General features: G+C 41.1%; 1 long non-coding RNA gene across 1 annotated transcript in view; it reads right to left on the bottom strand.

The window, feature by feature from the left end:
* Positions 1 to 10,919: 10,919 nt before the first annotated feature.
* LOC308462552 overlaps positions 10,920 to 22,683 on the bottom strand; it is a 149,286-nt gene continuing 137,522 nt past the window's right edge. Inside the window, exon 4 of the long non-coding RNA XR_013979204.1 lies at positions 10,920 to 12,229. This is a non-coding gene — a long non-coding RNA (uncharacterized lncRNA). The remainder of the gene's footprint in view (positions 12,230 to 22,683) is intronic.

Here is a 22,683-nt window from a genome sequence, read left to right as displayed (position 1 = left end):
GCTAGCAAATGAGATCATATTCCAGTAGCCCTGTTCTTTGCTAATATATTATTCACCAAATACGTTGTTGATGGTTTGTTGATCTCTTTTGTACAGAATTTGTACCAACTGAGCCATGTCATTCACATGGGCTGGCGATGAAAGCACACAAGGAATCAGAAAGATGCTTAGAGGCTGAAACTGTAATCATGATTTTAAAGCAAGTCTTTCTGAAAGCCGAGGATATAATCTCTATTATAATTCTCCATTTTTACATAATCATATTCTGGATTTGCATTTGGTGCAAACATAGCTGTAATTACTCTTTATGCCCAATTGTTTATGTTCCCTCTCTTCTCCCTCCCCCCAAACTTATTGATGTTGTTTGTTTGCAATGGGTGCTGTGTGTGCAAACATTATTTTGCAGCACATAAAAAGAAGACTCGTTCGTAATTAGCTATACAGCTGTACACACAGTAGTCTCCTTCGTAATGTGTCACAGAGCTTCCTTATCCAACTAGTTTTCTAAGGATAAAACCCTTGCCCACCCTACTTGAATGATACTCAATGTGTTGTGATTCAGAAATACAACACAACCTCATATCAGACTTCTTTTCATTCGCCAGTACAGTATATCTATCGCCTAGTATGGGGAAGAAGAAGCAATAGAAAGGATGTAAATCGGTCCCTACCTTTCTTAATCTTACCACATAAGGTCTGGTTTACATATGACAGGAAATCCCACACAGTCACCCCCAGGAGCAGTGATCAAATGACAAGGAAGGCCAGAGAACGCAAGGGTGACCCAAGTTGTTTTGCTGCCTCAGGCCAAAGACAAGACGGCCTCCACTACCCCATTCCACCTCCACATGTCTAATGGTCTGGCATTTGAATCTGACTCCATCACTGGTGATGGGACAACATCATCCACATCACCTGTGAGCAAGAGGTTAGCTTATGGGAGCAGGGTACATGTATGGTATGAATGTAGCCACTATTGGTCCTTCCTTAATGGACTTCTTTTTCTCACTTTTCCATGCCCCAACCCTTTGCACAGGTCACATTCTGAGGTCATTAGCAAGAGGCATTACACCTGCTGCTGCCTCTCTTTCAAAAGCAGAAAAACCATTATTAAGTAGAGCTGAGTTGCAATATCAGTAGGATCATGTAGTACAGGTCATGCTGGATTGTACTACTTGCAGGTGAGAATGTCCCATATCTATCATCTATCTATCTATCTAGTGCTTTTTTCCTAAAAAGAATGTTTAGGGGTACTCTCATTTTCCTACTCATATTGAAATACTGCCCCTCAATGAGGCCAAACTTAGATTCACAAAATGTTTAGGGGTATGCATACCCCTGCGTACCTCCAGAAAAAAAGCTATCTATCATCTATCTATCATCTATCTATCTCTATCTATCTATCTATCTAATCTATCTATCATCTATCTATCTATCTAATCTATCTATCTATCTATCTATCATCTATCTATCATCTATCTATCTAATCTATCTATCTATCTATCATCTATCTATCATCTATCTATCTATCATCTATCTATCTATCTATCTATCATCTTTCTTTTTATATCTATTATCTATACCTTCAGTGCATACAGAAAACAAATATGGCAATGGAGAAAGGTTGAACCATGATGAATGTGTTGGTTGCTCATCTTGATGGGAGGCTGATAAAATCAGCATCAAGAAATTGCTTTGAGATACAGAGACAATTTGAGATTGCTTTTTGAATTGCTGCTTTTCACGTAAGCTCCATCGGGTACCAGCAACAAAACTCAGCCTCTTACCCCTCTAGTACTGTCATTGAAACACCTTTGAAATCAGTGGCATTCCTTCAAATCCTCTGCAGTTTCAGGACTACAGCCTCGTATGCTAATCTTTAATGTCTGTCCAGTCCAAATTTTTTTCAGTTTCCTCAGTAATCTTACATTTTTTGAGATGAACTCACTCTTGTAATGGGAGCCATTTCAGCTTAAGTAATTAACATGTTGTGGTCAGTCTTCATGGTGATTTATTTTGTTGGATTTACTTTGAAAAGACTTCTAGACCATGCTGGTTTTTCAATATATTGGCTAAATTAATTTGTTTTTTTCCCTGATGAAACATCAGTGCTTCTGGAAAAAAAATATTTATTAGGTCAATTTAATAAATTCATTTGAGGGGGGACGATATTTTCCTATTAAGAAAGGTATAGTCATTCCATAGCTCTGATTCTAGAATGCCCCAGAGAGCACATATCCTTTAAATAGGCATTTTAGAATAATTGAGACCTTTTCTATATGTCAGGAACGTGGCCCCCCAGAGCGCTGGGGATGAGTTAGACTCAGAGACTGAACTAGGGACCGACTCTGCAGATGAGAACTGCCTGTCAGAATTGAGAAAGGGCAGTTTGACACCCCCACCCCTTTTTGGAGAGGATTCTATTAGCTCTCAAGGAGAGGAAGAATTAGAAGGCAGCCAAAGCATTGGTAGGCAATCAGCAGATAAGCAGTGGTCTGAGTCTGGGTTGAGTGAGAGTGAGGAGGAGGGGGGAGGTCAGCCTCTCAGTCCCAAATCCAGGCATTTGGATAAAATCAAAAGCCAACGGAAGGACAGGAGGGGAAAGGCGGGAGTCTGGCGCCCTTCCTGTTGTGGGAGGAGCGAAACTTCAGACTGGCCACCAAACGTAATTGTGAGCAGGCAAGATGCCGGGCTCTGGATGTGTCTTTTTGTAAATAAACCTGCACAAAAACTTCCAGAGAGTCAATTACTTCTTATCAGAGTTTGCTTTTCTGCTAGAGATCATTACACTATACATGTTATAATATTTATAAATAATTCTTATTGAAATCTTGATAATAAAAATGCTAGTGGTAAAATATACAAATATGTCGTTCAGTATTTCCAACTTGATCATAAAAAGATATACACACAGTTTAAAACATTTTTTTTTTTCATTTATTCATCACTGGTCAAAATATTAGTGTATTTTCCATTTCAGAGAATGTATGCCCTTCCTCCATGGCACAGTATCCTACTTTCTACAGTTCTTTTTTTAATTTTTAGAATTTTGCTATTATCTCCCAGTTAGGCTACATTGCTGATTAGAATACATGTGCTATTAAACTGGGTCTGGGCACATACATACATATATACCCTCTTCGCAACACATGAGGAGGGATGAACATTAACATCTCTGGCTTTTTGTAGACCTCCATGACATGGAGAGGGGCTTCCTGTACTTAGGCAGTGTGCCAGAAGCAGTCTGAGTAAGTGCAGATTGCACAATTTTGAATAATAAATAGAAAATGGAGGCCATGTTTCTTGGGAAAAAATGCATACTGACTGGAGAAGGTGCATATTGCCTGGAGAATGTACAAAATGCAGTTGAGATATGTACATTCCCCAAAGCCTTCGGGAGATTATGAATAATAGCTGGAGAATGTACAAAATTTAGTCACAGATGGGTAGCCGTGTTGGTCTGCCATAGTCGAAATAAAAAAATTCCTTCCTGTAGCACCTTAAAGACCAACTAAGTTAGTTCTTGGTATAAGCTTTCGTGTGCATGCACACTTCTTCAGATGCACTGAAACAGAATTTAGTCAAAATTTAGTCACTATAGGCAAATTCCTGAAGATTATTCATAATGGTAGCAAAATGTACAAAATTCAGCTGGCATATTCCCCAAGGTCTGCTGGGCGGGTATGCATATTAACTGGGAAATGTGCACATTTCCCTCTTCCTGGATGGATTATGCACACATTCTTCAAAAGGACTGGTAAATGGACACAGCAGCTGGTTACTATGCACATTAACTGTTTGACTCACATTCCCCTTAATATATATATGACATATCTATTAGTGGTTTGCTAGGTATCTGTCAGGGAACTGACATCAGAGCGGGAGGCGAAGGGGAGGCTCCTAGATGATGCTGGAGAAGGACCCAGCAGTAGGGGGAGAAGCAGCTCAGTGGAGGGGGAAGCATTTAAGCGCAACACCAGGAACAAAAGTGAGCTGATGGGGAAATCGGAGAGAGGGCTCACGGACTCTTCACTGGAACTCAGTGAGGAGGGGACAGGTCCTCCGCTACCTACGCCCACCCTGCGCAGAAGGCTCCCGCGCAGTGAGAGGCGGAGGAGATTGGGTGTCAAACAACTCTTATGTTGGAAGAGATTCAAGAAACGCCCACTGACGGATTCTGCTAGTGACTGAGACAGTCATGATGAGAAAGGGCTGTGCAGTCAGAAAGGTTTAACAAGGCAAATTAGCCTAGAGAGGCACCAGTTTACGCACGAGTAACTCATAATCATCACAGTATCTTTTCAGCTTTCCCCTATTTCTTTACAAATGCTTCCAGTCTTGTAAAAAATTTGAAATGGCTATGCAGTTGTTCTCGCAAGAGCCTGTGTGCATCTCTAGTTCCCTGGAAGCATCAATCTGCTCATTGTTGTTGCTTCTTACCCAATGCCCAAGTTGACAGTGTCATGCTCTTTGCCGGCTGTGTATTTAACAATAGTCTCCTGCTGCTGCTCCTCTGCAGTTCGTTTAGAACCATCAGAAGCGTTAACATGGGGTTGGAAGGTAGGAAGGCTCAGTCAGGACCAAGGTTAAGTACAGGCCTCCATTCAAATAAACAGACTTAAGGAGTGCCTGTCAAGACATTGTGAGACTGCATGACTTCAAGCTGAAGACTGGGATAAGTCTGTGCAAACAGAGCATCTGTCCTCAGCTGGCCAAGGCTGAAGGTTGGCTAGAAGTAAATGCATTCCTACTTGCTTGGTTCCTATTGCCAAACCCTTTGCAAGGTATATGCAGGCCAGTCTCAGGTCTTCCCATTCTGGGCTTTGTGACATTTCTCTTGTCACTTTGGTCAGCCATTTTATTGGAGATAAGATCCCACTAATATTTAAATGCACCTTTCCCAACAAATTCAAAACAGTGCCTCATTCAAAGGATCTAATTTCCAAATAAAACGACATTGAGGACCCAGCCTTGGTTAATGGTTTCAGTGAAAAGCTGACAGTTTTGTGTTTAGGGGAGGCAAAAAGGAAAAGGAAAAGAAAAAAAGGTAATTCAGCTAGTGCCTCAGCTAGTTAAAATGTTTATGTGAAATTACCTCCTCTACATCGTTAATAGACTTGATTTCACCAGAGGCTAGCATTTACAACTTAGCAGGGTTGGAAACTGTTATTACCCAGTGTAAAAGTCTAACTCCAAAAGACTCGCCTAAAAGGATCGATACACTTGAATTTTAGCAGATCAATGAGATTGGTTTCATCACATTAAAACGAGTGAGAAATTGCCTCACTTAAAAAAAAACCCCAGCCAAGATTATCTTCACTTCTTCTGAAATAACCCTACTGCCTCAAAAAGTTTTTTTTAAAAACTAATTATCGAAAGCACAGGCAAGTAAAAACAACCTGCATATCCCCAATCTTTAGGGATGGGTCGTAGTTCAGTGGTAGAGCATCTGTTTTGCATGTGGAATATTCCCTGTTCAATCTCCATCTCCAGGTATGGCTGAAAGAGGCTCACTGACCGAAATCCTGGAAAACATCTTCCTGCCACACCTGCTTGTCAGTGTAGGAAATACTGAACTAGATTAACCAATGGTCTGACTCAGTATAAGGCAGTTTCCTACATGCCTAACCTTGCAAAACTTACTTATTTACGATATTAGTATGTTGCCCAAGAAGCATGTTCTCTTTGGTGAAAGGTGTCTGAAATAAATTTTGCCCCAAGTACAGCATTCAACAGTTTTTTCCCATACTAAAGAAATTTAAAAGCTGAATCAGAAAGGCTGGGTTTTATGGACAGCTTTGATATTAGTGTGATTTCACATGCATGCCCAGTGTGGTGATCCCTAAGGGGCCATAGGTTGCCTTTGCTGGTAGTGTTGCTCTCCAGAAGATTGATCAATCCTGAAAGAAATTGTAATGAGACACATGCTTTCTGTCTCTGGGTGACAGGTTCAGAAAGTCAGTGACTGCTGTATCCAGGGCACATGTGCAAAGGCTATAGAAACATGATGCAATATTACTTTCACACTTTATTCGACATCTGCAACCCACTGGTGCTGAAAAAAGGTGTTGTCATTGTTGTAAACCAGAGATTTTGGGGTGTCCAAAGTCATCTGTTTTGCCTATTCTTGTGGTCTTTCACATATTTTTTAGGTGACGTCGTACTGTTGAAATTAAGGACCTTAGACTATTATCTGATCTGAATTTCTATTTCTTGTAATATCAAAATTAGTCAAAAGTTTATTTACAGGTAAAAGTTAATTTATTAAGGCTTGAAGAAGCCATAGAAAATTGTGTCCTTTCTGCCTTTGGTGAGAAGCAATGGATATTTCATTTCCAAAATATCCTTTTTTGATGGGTAGAGGCACAGCACTGGTGTTGGCTGTTTTGAACTGATTTTGTGCTGAACTGTTAATTACACATGATCCTCTGGTCTAAATTTAATTAAATTCCATTGACTTCCTGTAGAAAGAAAAACCTAAACAAGCTGTATTTCTGTAAGAGCAGTGACATTTTCAGACACCTAGAAAGTGTTATCTATGCTGACTTTATTGCAGGTCTCATTCTAACAAACTCAACAAGATTTTCATCACCCATCAAGGATATCGGGACTTAGATCCAAAGAACTATGCATGGTGTTGCACACTTGAACCCAGTGTCTTGTTAGTAATTATTGATTCACCACGGTGAAAGGGTTGCCCCTTTTAGGAAGATGAATCTAGGCTTTTTGGCCTTCACCTCCAGCTTCCAATTTTTATTATGTTTATATATTCCATGGAAACTCAAGGCAGCATACTTGTGGTTCCTGGGCATTCCCATCCAGGTGCTGATCAGACCCAGACCTGGTTTTCTTCAGCACAATTGCTGTATCACACCCTTTCTTGCTATGCTTTTTGTTACACTAGCAGAGGAAAACTGACATTGTCTTCTGGTTTTTCCTTAAACTGATCAAAGTATGTACATCTATGTGTGAACTGTGTGGTCCACAATTGGTAGTGCCATGCCTCTGCCCTCCTGGTGATGGCATTACTGCCCCCAGGGGTGAGGCAGAGTGGGAACAAGGTTGGCAAGGCACAGGCATGCTAGCTCAGCCAATCTGGCACTCCTGCCATTACGCCCATGCAGTCCTGGCCTCACTGCCACCATGCCCTGCCCCGACACTGGCTGGTTGCTCCTATGTGGGAGGCCAACACAGGCTGAATTGTCTTACGCAAGTAACATGGGATCACAGCAGCTTAGTAGACAACAGAGGAATTTTAGCTTAGAGAAGAGATGGAGAACCTGTGGTCCTTCAGATGCTGTTTGACTCCAACTCCCATCAATCTCATCAAGCATAGCCTGGATAGACAGATGTAGCAGGTTTGACTAAGACAGCTTCCTATGTTTCCATTATGTCAATGCTCATTATACAAATTGTTTCTATCCCCAAGATTTTCTTCAGAAAAAAACCCCAATGACAATATTACATTTGCTTACATATGTGCCCTCAAGGTCTTTGAAAAGTGACCTTGTGTCAATTGAGTGTAATTGAGTGTCAATTGACCACAATCCTTGAGCTTGCCTGAGCACTGAAATATCTAGGTAGCTGCATGATTTGCTCACAGTTACTCAACAGACCTTTTCAAAGAACAAGAGCTAAGCTTGAGGAAACAGCTATTTGAAAATGTTAGTGTTTTGTCATTTTAAATATGTTGGAAATGCGATATCTAAATTTAAAATAACACGATTTAGACCAGACTACTAGAAGAAGAGTCCTCTGAGGTCACTAAAGCTTTGATTTTCCAGTTAGCTTATTTTATAGCTAGTGCTTTAGAAGACATCAAGCCCATAATGAGACAGATCAATCAGTTTGTTTTTATTAGTCTACTGTGTACAATGTATTCGACAACGGTATTCATTGAATCTGATTGTTTGGGAATTTGCATTATACACCATGTTACTTTTAACCTTGAAACTTCAGCACTAGAAGCTGCTGTTTTTAAATTTATAGTTGAATTATATATCTGTATTAGAAATTGAAATTTTAAGTAGGAGTTTGAGTTTTTGCCCTTGGGTGCAGTACAGTTGCTAGGATTATTTTAAAGTGCCTGCTGATGTCCATGAATATTTCTGAAATCTTCATATTTTATTAAAAGACCTTGACACGTTAAGGCATAGGCTTAAATCTGAGCACATTGAAATAGCCTTTCTATTCTGGCTGGTGAACAGTATGAATGGCTTTTTATTTATTAGCTATACCATTCTCCTTGTGCTTGAAATAATAATGAGGCGTCCCCTCACAAGTTCTAAGGCCTGCCTTGGCACTGCTTCCAAATCTAAAACCTTATCCAGATAATTGGAGTAATTGGGAATACCATTGGTTTGTTCTTGCAAAACAGGCTATGAAAGGGAACATTTCTCATACAGAAAACTTAAGAAGAGCCCTGCTAAATCCTAGATTCACCCACAACATACCTGGTTTTCCCTTGAATCTCTACAGCACAGTGCCACCAGAACAAGTATGACATCAGAACTTTCTGCTGGGGAATTTCAACACCATGAATGTGATCTTACCTGTGAACCTCCCTCTCTGCGATCAGAGCATCATGTGCATCACCTTCTAAGGTCCTTCACCCAGCCTTGTGGGGACAATTGTATTGCAGTCTTCATCTCCAACAGAGGGTCTTCTTCTTAGCTGAGAAGGGAATGTTGGTGCTCAGGAAAGAGAGCTTGCAGCAAGAGCCATTTTGTGTGTGTGCTGAACAAAATAAAGAATATAGGCCTACGAGGCCATGAGGCCTTCTTGAGTGAGTAGTGGAGATGGCCAGCAGCCCTCCACCCCAACACATGTACACAATGACAAGGAAAGTAAGATTTCCTCTCTCCAGCTTTACTTTTTCTCACTGTAGGGAATGACAACCTTTCCTCCATTGCTCACTTTATGAGGGGAAGTAGTGTATTTAAGTGGAGTGAATCTGTGCCTTGTGAACTAGTCTTAGTCTGTCCAGTGAACATTCTTCAGCAGTTCCATAAATCAATCCATTCCACAGCCAAACCAGCTGTACCTGTACAGCCTTCCCTTGAGGAGTCCATTAGCCAATACCTCTTGCTGATGCCAGGAAACAGGAAAGGAAGCAAGAGAACTGCATTCAAAATAACAATGAAACACTTCGATCAAGCAAATTTGTTGTGTGTGTGTGACGCATTCTTTGTGAGGAAGGGTGGGACATGAATCCAATTTTTTTAAAAAAATTGACTGGAGTCTTACGCTATGGTAAAAGGTAAAAGGTTAAGGACCCCTGGACAGTTAAGTCCAGTCAAAGGTGGCTATGGGGTTGCCAAGGGAACAGGTGTTTGTGCACAGACAGCTTTTTGGGTTATGTGGCCAGCATGACAACTGCTTCAGGCGCAACGGAACACCATGACGGAAACCAGAGTGCATGGAAACGCCGTTTACCTTCCCACCGCAGTGGTACCTATTTATCTACTTGCACTGGCGTGCTTTCGAACTACTAGGTTGGCAACGGGAGCTCACTCTGCCATGGGGATTTGAACCACTGATCGGTAAGCCCAAGAGGCTCAGTGGTTTAGACCACAGTGCCACCTGCATCCCTCTTATGCTATGGTACATGTGGCCCTCCAGATGTTGTAGGACTCTAGCTCCCATCAGCTCCAGCAAGCATAGTCAGTGATCGCAGAAGAATGGACTACATATACCGTACTTTTCCGTGTATAAAACTGGTTTTTTTTCCTTTAAAAATTATGTTAAGAAAAGGGGGATTGTCTTATACATGGGCCAATTTCCCCCCATTTTCTTAATTTGGAGTCCCCCAAAATAGGGGCATCTTATACACGGGGCGTGTTATACACGGAAAAATACGGTACATCTGTAGGGCCATAGGTTCCTCATCCCTTCTATAATATAATAAAGATGGAAGGTGGTGTGGGCTGGATTGTGGGGTTATATTGTTGCTTGTAAAGTTCTTATTCCTTAGCAAAATCATATGCAACAGGGCAATTTCCAGACACCATGGAGGAATAAAGCTGAATCTCCACCCCATGTGGCAGTGTCTAGATAACATCACATTTAGGAGGCACAATAGAGAAACATTTTTAGAAGTGTTGTGTCTGGCACAGCTCTCCTTGACAGGCATAGGCATATAGCATGTAAAATCTAAAACCTGCTGGAGTAGAGCTAAAAGCTGTTATCCAAGCTGTCGTATCTGTATTACAGTGTGTAAAGATATTTCCTGACAAGAAAATTGTGAAAGCTTTCTGACTAGTAAAACAAAGCCTCTCTCTTTCCCAGTGGCCAATCAACAGATGCAGTTTTGGTCACAGATGGTACATTTATAGCCCATTTTCTCCTCACCTTTGGCACAGTGATTTCCTTATCTATACCAAAAGGAAAGAACAAAGACAAAATTAAAGGCTTGCTTCCCACACATATCTTAAAAAGCTAAGGCATGGTATAAATGCCTCAATTTCATTGCACATCATCAATTCTACTACATTATATCATTATACAATAGTAAATATTCATTATTGATATAGGGATAATTTTTCTTGTGGCACTTATTTTTTTTTAAAAAAAATAGTCTCAGCATAAGCTTTCTTCTTCTTCTTTTTCATTTTCGGACATCCACCAATCTCCGGTGTGGCTCATTTCTCTTTTCATATAAAGAATGATTTAAGGAGATCAGAAAACGAGGCTTAACATAGAATAAAGTTTCAGCTCCTCTGATTAAAAAATAAAGAATTTCTTACACTTGCATCTAGGCAAGCTGAAGTGTGAAAACAATCACCCAGCCTCCCATGGTCAAGACCAGATGTTGCTGCCTGAAATAAGCACCGAAATATGCAAATGTTCATAGATTTCAGAAGTGTTTTGTTGATGTATAGATTCTCTAGAGTCAGCTTTTTTTTCTTCCCTTTTTTCCCCCTCTTTATTCATTTTTGGAACCAGGAAAGTTGTGTTGATGCATATACAGCCAGTAAATAAATCATTAGAATACAAAAATTGAAATGGCTCATATCCCTAACAGTAAGGAGGGTGTGCCTAGGGGATGAAAAGGGTGAGGAGGGGGAGAAGGAAGAGAGTTTCATTCTCATGCTGACTAATTTATGTATTATTATTTTTTTAAAAAAAGTAATCATCCAGCCTATCCTAAATTGGTAATAACACCTAAGAAAACTGCTTTATTAACTGATAAAATGACCATTTATCATATGTCTAGGGATGAATGAATCTGACAATTTCATTTTCTCTCCATTTCTTATTTTTCAAGTGCACAATTCACTTCTCTGCATTTCTGCAATGTGTAATTAAAAAAAAAATCTGAAGAAAATCCATCAGCATTTCCGTGTGAATTTCTAATACACACATTTTTATATGCAGTTTTGACTAATATACTGTATCCAGTTTTTCAAGGCAATTTCCTCTAATATAATGCATTTGTTTGTCACTTTCACAAATGAATGCCTTTCTATGAAAGCTTGCCCCTAATATATGCATTTTGTACACATTGTTTGTTGGAGACTGGCATTGCAAAATTCCAATAAGTGCAAATTTCAAAGAATAATTGTGTTTCAGCTTGCACATTGGTTTGAAACGTGTGAATTATGTAGTTTCTCATTAAAATGCAAACAAAATAAAATTCCTGCCCCATCCCTGTATGTTACCCAATTACAGCTGTAAAATTTCTGGAAATTTTGAAGGTTTTTCCCCAATGTATTTTTTATGGGGGGAAACTCAGAAATTTGGATGGGAATTACGAAAAAATACTACTTTTTGTAATCATCTTTTATACATTGAAAATCACTTTGTTACTTTCAGTAAAGTACCATGTATTTTCCATAAAATTACAATGTTTTGTATATTAAAACTACAGTTTATTCAGGCAATAATTATAAACTGAATTTACTTATTTAATTCTTTGCTACATGTGGAGCTACAGCATGCTGTACTATAAGAAAGGATCTCTTTGTTTCCTCTGGTTTATTAGGGGGAAAACAATAAAAGCAGAAGTAACCATCATCATCATAGCTCACTTAGCTAGAGCGTGATGCTGATAATGCCAAGGTTGCAGGTTCGATCCTCATGTGGGACAGCTGCATATTCCTGCATTGCAAGGGGTTGGAATAGATGATCCTCAGGGTCCCTTGCAGCTCCATGTATTTGGATAATTATTTTGTCTCCTCAGGTCCTCCTGTGTTAAGCAGACATATAACATTCGTTTCCATAGAAAGAGCTGAGGAAAAGACAGGGGCAAGATTCAATTAATACTGCATGAAATTTAATCACTCTCCTTTTCTCAGCTATCACTATCAAGTTTTTTTGCTTTTTCATATCCATCATCTAATTCATCATGGACTTCTGGAAACTGATGGCTTGCATGTTCTCTGCCCTGGTGTGGGGAACTATAGGAAGTCACTGAACTACAGTTCCCGTCATTCTCTCTGTCCCTGTGCAACTGCCTAGTCTTTGTACAAGGTAACCTTACTTCAAGTTTATGTTGACTTCCTGTACTTTGTAAAACTAGCATATACTATGAAAAGTAACTGTATCATTCCGTAACGCTTCATTCTCCCTTTTTGTCATCAGGATTGATGTGGCTGTTTTAGCCCTGTTTATCCTATAGCACAGCCAGTGAATTCATTCCCATGAATGGTTTAATTATAGAAAAAAAACATTTTTAATGTCAACATCTTGACAAAGGGCTGCTCCAAGGAACTTAGGAGATTACTCAAGAACTCTGACAGCTTCTTGATTGTTAAGGATCACTTCATTTATGACAGACACATGTTTAAACCCCAAATGAATGAGTTTGACTACAAAATATGTCAGCTCGCAGATCAAAGGTTATAAATAAGAGAAGTTAGAAGGAAGTTGGAACTTTGCTAACTTAAACACATTAAACACATTTCTGTTCTTTCATGGGTTGCAATACTTAAACATGTAGAATCAGGGTATGCAAGAATAAGGCATTAACAAAAGTGTACAGAAAGCTGCTCCCAGAATATAATCAACAAATCATTGATACACTCAAGCAATTTTCTTTTTACATCATAAAATACCTGATACTAAAATAGTATCAACATTTTCTTTAGCTTTATATCCTGATTCAAATGAAGTGTGTAAAAACCACTGCAAACGGAGAAATATTGTGTTATTCAATCTGTTCATGGACCTATGCAGGAGAGGCATGCATTTTTATTTTTATTTTAAAGGCTCTCATGGGTGGCTTATACTGCCAATAGACAAAGTGGTGCTTACAGTGAGCCCTTTGAAGGTGGGCTGACAATCGCCCAATTGGTTGATACTGAAAGTGTACCCCAGTAGAGCTCCCTCACAGCAAGCCCCTTAGACTAGTAGGGAGCTTTGGATGAGAAATGCCCTAGTGAAGTCAATCCAAGTGTGATCCACTGTCAATGATGATCAGCGTTTTCTTGTTGCAAAGAAACAATCAGGAGCTCCACACCTATTCTCACCTATGATGCCGAGGGAAGGTGGGCATGGTTTGAGGAAAATGGCCATGCAGGCCAATTTTGGACTAATTAGACCTAATTAGGTCCGTGGGCTGGAGCTTCCCCATCTCTGGGTTACAGTGATCAATAATAAGATGATCCCTCTTGTTCTCAGGCTCACAATTTTTTAAAAGCCTGTTAAGTGTGAGACAATGCTTCCTACCATGCTGGCTGGGTGATGATGTGATATGACTGCAAACTGACAGTAAACAGCATGTGTGAAAGGCAAGTAAAATTTTATTCTGCCGCTTCTCCGTTCATCTAAGAAAAGGGGTCTCCCTGGCATCACCTTGAAAACATTGATAAGTACGTGACAAAGCCCTGAGCAGGGTCGTCTTTTTCTTTGGCGATCACTCGTAGCCAGTAAGATTGTCTTCCATAAACATGGTTTTAACAATGAATCCGTAAGTGACTGTGGAGGCCAATTCTGGATCCACACATCTTTCCACAGTGGGGACATTGGTTTCTGGGCAGGAGTTGATCACGGTGTGGATTTGCCAAGCGTGCCTTCCTCTTAGCAAGTTTCTCCATTGCGTCCTGAGTTCGAGTGTCTTCAAAGCCCATGTCAATTTTGGTAAAGGCTGTTTTCCAATTGGAGCACTCCCAGGCAAGTGTTTCCCAGTTGTCAGTGTTTATGCTACTTTTTAAAGATTTGCCTTGAGACAATCTTTAAACCTCTTTTGTTGACCACCAGCACTATGCTTTCCATTTTTAAGTTCGGAATAGAGTAGTTGCTTTGGAAGACGATAATCAGGCATCCACACAACATGACCAGTCCAACAAAGTTGATGTTGAAGTATCATTGCTTCAACACTGGTAATCTTTGCTTCTTCCAGTATTAGTTCACAGTGTATAATTGAGCTAAATGCCTAGAAACACACACACACACACACACACACACACACACATGTTCCAATGAATCTGAGGCTACTGATCTTCCTACCACTGTATCACTTTGAACCTGTTAACTAAATATTCTATCTACATCAAGGAGAAGTTTTGTTAGACACCAACAAACATGGTTGTGCATTTTATTTTCATTATAGCAATCGCTTTTGCTGACATTGAGTTCCATGGCAAATATTATGCTCCAATGGAAGATGTGCATAAATACATGATGGGCACAGAAGATGTCTTCACAAGCAGAGCATCATAGAATTGTAAAGTTGGAAGGCACCCTGAGGGTCATCTGGTCCAACCCTGACCATTAAAAAAACAGACACTATGTACTGACTGAACAAAATGCAGTGCTCTTAGATCAGCCAAACTCTTAATGCAAAGAGGTGAAGTCAATACATCATATCTATACTAGCCAATAACACTTTAGGGCGCTGCTTCCAACAAGTATGAGAATGAATTGCATAGCAAGAGCCTTGCACATGCTTTCCATGAAACAGTACATGGCAAAATTGGCTTGTAATTGAGTTCCATATCCTGGGATTCAAACATTCCTTTTCTCATCAAACATCTTTCTTCACACTTTGAAACTTCACTCCTGTCTGTTTAACCACAGAGACCCTTACAGCACAATCTTCGCCACCATTTCTTATGCCAGGTTTCTTTTTATAGTTCCTAAACCTTGCAGAGCTCCATATGTCTCATTAGCCTAATTGTAGACTTTGGGAAAAAATATAGCTGCTTCCAAGTCTACTCATTTCACTACAGAGCCCTACTGTTTTTAGATTACATTAGTTGACCTCAAGAGCCTTTCCCCCTGGTTTATGTACAGTGCTATAGCTACTGTCATCAATCACCAAACAGCATAAAAATCCAGCATTCACTGGAGAGGGAATACATGATTTCTTCAACCCGGTAGGAGCAAACTTTAGAATCGATTTCATGATAATTGAGTTTTAAAAGCACGATGTAATTTAACTGGATTTTTTTTAAAAAGCTGCCTTTACTGGAATACTTTATTCTTCAGGTCTAGGGTTAGAAAGTTGACTAATAGACACTGATGATGATAAATCAGTGTAGCACAGTTAATTTTCACAGAGTTGCATTGGATTTAGCTTCTCAGCTCTCAGCCAATGTTGTTGTAAGAATGAAATCCCTTTGCAACCCAGAGAATTTAGGACTAAGAATTTTAAGAAGAGATTTTTGTTTGTTTGTTTTGAAGGGTGTCAAAATAAAAAGTATTAAATCTTAACTTGGGATGTTGGAAACTAGGAATCAACAGGAGTTTCTCCAGAATGTTGCTGCCACTTTTGGAAGGGGATGAATCACTTCTCCATTCTTAGCATCAGCACTCCAGGAAAATTCTTAGTAGCACTGTCAGTATCTACAGTATGTTGCCAAAACAACATGGGAGCAAACTCATGCATGCTCCCTGATTTTGGATCATGAACACTGGGCCCACTGCAACCAACAGACCCACCTTATGCATCAGGTGCAAGAGATGGCTCAGGTTGGTGCCCAGAAACAGCACATGCTGATACAGCTTGCCCTCAGTGGTGGCAATACTGAAGCCCACTCTGCTCTCTTGTCCCAAAACCTACGAAACACTGGAGCAGGCACCTCTTCATGGAAGGTCTGGGGCCACAACAGTCAGTAAGCTAAATAAGAGTCTTATTATTTCTCTCCAACAAGGATAGTACAGCTACAGAAAATATGCCTGACTCCCACACAGACATAACTTAAGTCCCAGTGCCAGCTAGTGATTAAACTATACATTGGTACCTCGGGTTAAGAACTTAATTTGTTCCGGAGGTCCATTAACTGTTCTTAACCTGAGGTACCACTTTAGCTAATGGGGCCTCCCGCTGCCGCTGTGCTGCCACCACGCGATTTCTGTTCTCATCCTGAAGCAAAATTCTTAACCCGAGGTACTATTTCCGGGTTAGCGGAGTCTGTAACCTGAAGTGTCTGTAACCTGAGGTACCACTGTACAATAACACTATCCACACAGACCTGTGACTTTAAAATCATTACCACATACATTAACTATTTTTTTTTTAAGTTACTTTACATTTTATTACTGTAACTGGTTAACAAAACCAGCCAAAGTAAGATCTTGGTCATAGCATCTAGTTTTAAGACTATCGTGTTCCTGTGCAAATTCTGTGGTCAGCACCGCCCCTTTCAATTTTAACACTTCTCATCAGCCCACCAGGAAAATACTAAGTGAAGTCTTTGGTATAATTTGCACTGCTCTTGCTTAATCCCTAAGCTTGGAACAGTTTTCCCTTCCTTTTGACAGGTAGGTGGCATAGTTGACTGCTTTTCCTCCCCCACTTTTACAGTGCCTCCAGTCATAATTTAATTACCTTTCTTTCTCTTCTTTTTCTGGTTCCTAATCTAAAACATCAGCTTTGGCAATCAGTGATCAGTGCATTAAAATAAGACATCATCCTCCATTAGGGAAAATTCTTACAAGTCCACTAGGGTTAACTTTCTCTCCAGCACTAATTTGCAGGGGGGAATCTCAACCGATACAAGAAATGAATATGCCTTTAGCATCCCATTAAGTAACATAAAGCCCAAAGTATCATATTTCACCTAGTTGTCTGTTTTAACTTGAAGAAGCAGAAGGAGTTGGCTGATACATCACCAGAACATCACATTTGTGCACGTTCAGAATCATTCTTCTTGCAGACAAATATTAATAATAAACACACATGCTGTTAGAGCTGTCATGTCATCTGTCCAGATCGGTTTCAGAATTCAACAACCTTTGCCAGGTTACATTTGTGCATCAGGAGAATTTAAATCCATGCACATCAGACAAGTACTTTACACATCGTTTACAAATGATCGTTCCCTCAAACTACACTGTTGAGGTTGCACTGCTTTGAAGGGCAAAATGTATCTCTCTTTGAAGATGAAATATATTTGCTTGCGTGGATTGTTTCTTCTACATCTTTTTCCATGGCAAAGTCTTATTTTATATGGGAGTAGATTACTTGGAATTCAAAACAGGGCGATCTTTTTCTCCTTTTTTATAGCCCTATAGTCTGGTCCTAAGATTTAAGGAACTTCCTATGCTCCTGGCCCATGCTTTCACTCACAATTAGAAGTGGAGAATGAACTACTTTCAGGCAAAAGGGTTCAGAGTTACAGAGTTACATAGTATGGTACTGACACATGGACTGCCCAACTCATGGTTTGTCTGTGCTTCGTCCCATAGAGGAAAGGAAGAAATCAAAGCAAAAGGTGCAGAGACACTGTGCAGCTTCTCATCCCTGTGTTCTAGAGGCCACTGAAACCTACAGCTATAGCTTTAATTGACCTGAATCTTTCCCCTGAAAGCCAGGGATGCATATAAGGCTCTAACATACCCAAGGTGCCTCCATTCTAGTGGCAAACTTGCCAGAACTAATCTGGAGTGGCCAGTTTTGCCTATTTCAAGTTTGTAGCTTGTAACCCCTTTAGAACATGGAAGCCAGTGCCTCCATTCCATTCACATACAGTAATGACTTTTGATCTGGGAGATGCCTCTGCTAATGTAAAGGGGAGGGGATTTTCACCCACATCCCCTGAAAATCTATTCCAGGGGGTTCCACACTCCAGAACAGTGTGGGAAATGGTGTTGGGCTACAGTAAGAATCAAATAAAACTGCCTTAGAATTATAGAATCATAGAGTTGGAAGGGAACACAAGGGTCATCTAGTCCAACCCCCTGCAATGCAAGAATCTTTCGCCCAACATAGGGCTCAAACCCATGACCCTGAGATTAAGAATCTCATGCTCTACCAACTGAGCTATGGCACCTCCTCATACTTATGGAGGTGTCTGCTGGAACAAAAGCAGTTCCACAAACAATGTGGCACTGTTAAATAGACCAAGCAGAATGGGAATAACTTTGTTTTAGAGAACCCTTTTGATAAACTGACATTTTAAAAACACACTTGTGGTGCTGTTGTTGGGTTTTTTTGCTCCATGCTTAGAGCACTGCTATTTTCATACCTGTCTGAGCCCACCTCTTTCCATTGCTGAAGGCTCTTTGCCACCTGCTATAAAATGTACTGTACTAGTTTACTCTGCAATAGTCTTATGCTCCATAGATTTATGAGCCAGGAGGGTGATTATTCCTTTGGTTGAAGATTGTAAAGAAACATAATTGCACTACAATATGTGATCAACAGCTCAGAATATTCTTCAGCGGCTACAATGAGTGAAAAGGCAGGCTGGGCCTGCATCTACTTACCTGGTGCACTAGGGGCAAGATGCTCCTGCTTCCTGGCAAAAGGGGCTGAACTCTACCAACTCACTCTAACAAAAATGTAATGGGACATTCTCAAAAGGTAAATGCAGAGATGGGATTGGAACAGTCATTTACCATCAACAGGGGGAAACGGAAATATGAGTTGTCCCTAGTATGTAGAGCTTTCAACCACAGCTCTAGAATTATCACCTCTAAATATCCCAGTCTAGTAAGTAACTGCATTATGATTTTCCACTTTGATATTTTCAAAGAGGAATAAATATCATGGCTGAAACCAGGTTTGAAACCTTGGCAAAGCGAGACACTCTTAAATCAGCAGGACTCTGCCTTTATGTGCCGAACAATTGATGCTTTTGAATTATGGTGCTGGAGGAGACTCTTGAGAGTCCCATGGACTGCAAGAAGATCAAACCTCTCCATTCTTAAGGAAATCAGCCCCGAGTGCTCACTGGAAGGACAGATCGTGAAGCTGAGGCTCCAATACTTTGGCCACCTCATGAGAAGAGAAGACTCCCTGGAAAAGACCCTGATGCTGGGAAAGATTGAGGGCACAAGGAGAAGGGGATGACAGAGGACGAGATGGTTGGACAGTGTTCTCGAAGCTACCAACATGAGTTTGACCAAACTGCAGGAGGCAGTGGAAGACAGGGGTGCCTGGCGTGCTCTGGTCCATGGGGTCACAAAGAGCCGGACACGACTAAATGACTAAACAACAACAACCAGATAGGCTTATCTGGTGACAGGAGCAATGATGGGCCAAAGCAACACTCTGATCTGTGCGAGCCTGCTGAAGGGTACCTTTTTAATTTCCCAAAATCTCTGTAGAAGTGCTATCTTTGGGTAATTGTGGGAATTAAAATGGCAGCTCCCAGACCAAACTGTTCAATGTATGACAAAGAATTTAATGGGAGGCCCAGAGAGACACTAATGTTGAGTCCTTTTGGGGCCTTTGCATACCATCACAGGACCAGATAAGTATTGTTGCCTTTGGTGTCATTATTTATGCTTTATTTGTTAAAAACTAGCACAACTTGATTGGGACTGTTTTTTGTTGCACCCACAAATACAGAAAGAACTCCTGTATTATTTCTGGCAACAAAAAGCAGCCGATGCAGTGGGCAATTTATATAATTATCAGGCAGCCAAGTAAATCTACCGGTAACTCTACTTTGCTTTTCAGTTTTTTAAGTCAGCAAAGCCTTGTTTTCCCAGACTGTATTGAGAGCCTATATTTTAAAAAATGTTTATTGAATTTAACGCCCCCTTTACAAATTGGCATACTTGCCTAGGAAAAGCAAATGCAGTTACCTCAGCATTTATAGCATTACTTCTTCTTTGTGCCCACTTTACAGTTTTGAAGAACCATGATAAATATTCATCTGACCTGGTTACATTACTGTAAACCTAGTAAACATAATTTGCTGAAGGAATACAATATCTTCCAGATTATAATAGCCTGATTCACACAGTCCTGTTAAAGTAGAGTCCTGGCATTTAAGGAAGTTGGAAACCTGGCCCTATGCCTAGTTATCTGGAAATAAGCCTCCCAATATTACTTGCAGGATAGAGTGTTTTGGAGCTGCAATCTGTAAACTGCAATCCTGGAAGTAAGCCCCATAGAATTCAACAAGTCAGGGTTGTTACTAAGACCCCATCCATGCCTATAGCATATGTTATGTGGAGGGCACAGCAGGACTGCACCTTGCTTAATACAAGAACGTTGTTTTGTGGATCATGCTTGTAATAGCCCAGTAGAAAACATGGGATGGATTACTTTTATATTTTTTGCTTCAAAGTTGACAAAATGATGTCATAGAATACTAAAAAATGCATCAATTCAAACTTCATATTTTATAGCAGCAACAATTAGTTCCATGATGAGGGTAGGAGAGATTGCACATGTAACTTTTGGAGGAAATAAAAGCATCAGAGCCTCTCAGAAGGTTGAGGACTCCCTGATCCACCTCGGCCTGCCTTGTTTATGGTGCCAACCGACTGCAGAATATGAGATAACCCTGATCACCCCAATTTGCCTCATTATTTAGGGTGCGCATACACCCAATGCACATCCCTACTAAATACTATAGCTACTATTCAGCTTTTGCTAAATCACATGTAAAGAATTCCATAAAACAGCACAGAGGTTTTAAAAGCTTTACAAAACTTCTTATTTATCATACTTGTCAGGAACATGGCCCCCCAGAGTGCAGGGGAAGAGTTAGAGTCAGAAATTGAGCTAAGTGAACGAGGGACTGACTCTGCAGATGAGATCTGGCTGACAGAGTCGAGAAAGGGCAGTTTGACCCCCCCTTCGCGGGGAAGACTCTAATAGCCCTCAAGAAGAGGAAGAGTTGGAAGGCAGCCAGAGCATTGCTAGACAATCAGCAGATAAGCAGCGGCCTGAGTCTGTGTCAAGTGAAAGTGGGGAGGTCAGCCTCTCAGTGCCCATTCTAGGCAACTGGATAAAATCAGAGGGCAATGGAAGGGCAAGAGGGGAAAGGTGGCAGTTTGGTGTCCTTCCTGCTGTGGGAGGGGCGAAGATTCAGACTGACCAACTATCGTAAATGTGAGCATGCAAGAAGCCATGCTCTGGATGTGTCTTTTTGTAAATAAACATACATACAACTGCCAGAGAGTCATTACTTCTTATCGGGCTTGCTTGCCTGCCAGAGATCATTACAGTAGTATTGATGTCACGCCATCAGTTGACATGGTGCCTTACAGTTTAAAAATAGATGATTGCAAATATAAAATGGATACCAGGAAAAACAGCAGAGAGGGGTACATGTGGGAAAATGCACTTGTACATTCCAGCTGAGAGGGAAAATTAATGGGATAAGGCCACACAGAAACGTTGGGATTTAAGGTGGGATGGAAGGGAGAGAAGTAGCACTTTCCTAACCTCACATTTTCCTATTCTTCCTCTTCTGGTACCTTCCTGTAATGGGTTTAGGGGTTGCTCGTGCGTAAGTTGCTGCCACTCCTGGCTAGGTTACCTGGTTAAACCCTTTCTGACTGAACAGCCTCCAGCATCGTGACTGTCTCAGTCCCTGGCAGAATCCGTCAGTGGGCGTTTCTTAAACTTCTTCCAGCACAAAAGTTCCTTGACGCCAAGTCTCCTCCTACTCTCCCTGCGCGGAAGTCTTCTGCGCAGGGAGGGTGTGGGCAGCGGAGTACCCGTATTCTCTCCACTGGTCTCCGGCGAGGAGTCTTGGAGCCTCCTCTCCGATTCCCCCATCTGCCCCCCTTCTCTACTGGTGTTACGCTGATTTCCTTCCCCAGCGGACGGGCTGCCTCTCTCCCTACTGGGACCCTCTCCGCCATCCCTCTGGAGCCTTCCCTCCGCCTCTAGCTCTGATGGCAGTTCCCTGACACTTCCTATTCTGTAGTCACTCAGAGTACAATTTATGCAAGGTTACTGGGTAAAAACTACTCTTTTTCCTCCAGTAATATTAATTCCATGCAGATTTGCCACAAAAGAAGCAAGAACATAGTAGACTCTCAGAAAAAGCCCTGTGAAAACAATCCATGCTAGGTGGTTTGTTTGCCTGCCTGCCTACCATCTGTATCCCACGGTTCCTCAAAGAAACTTAATGCATTTTATCATTCTATGTGAATTATATTGGTTGTCGGTTGGGTACTTGTAACATGGAATTGCAATAGAACTTAGTGGAGTGGGGTGGGGTGGTGGCACTCACCTAATCTCCTGTCTCTGGTGTCACTGTGGTTTATGGGGATGGGGAGGCAGCAGCGAGACTGGCATTGTGTAGATGCACCGCCAGGAGCACTGGAATCGCTCTGCTGGTGTGTTTGCACAGCGCCAGCCTCTCCACATCATGGCCCCTTCCTCTCTCCCTCCTGGTAAGCAATAGCGAAGCTGCTGGCAGGAGGTCAGGTCAGTGCCACTGCCCCACTCCACCAGCCTTGACTGTGAAATAGCAGCTTCAGTTGCATGATAGCTTCCATTACATGGATTCCGGTTAAAAAAAGAAACCTGGGGCTTTGGTCCACCAC

This window comes from Podarcis pityusensis (genome assembly GCF_964106645.2).
Source record: "Podarcis pityusensis genome assembly, chromosome: 1".
In the NCBI taxonomy this organism is placed as follows: domain Eukaryota; kingdom Metazoa; phylum Chordata; class Lepidosauria; order Squamata; family Lacertidae; genus Podarcis; species Podarcis pityusensis.
Note: the sequence above shows the minus strand (reverse complement) of the source record. Positions and strands in the feature narration are given on the sequence as shown.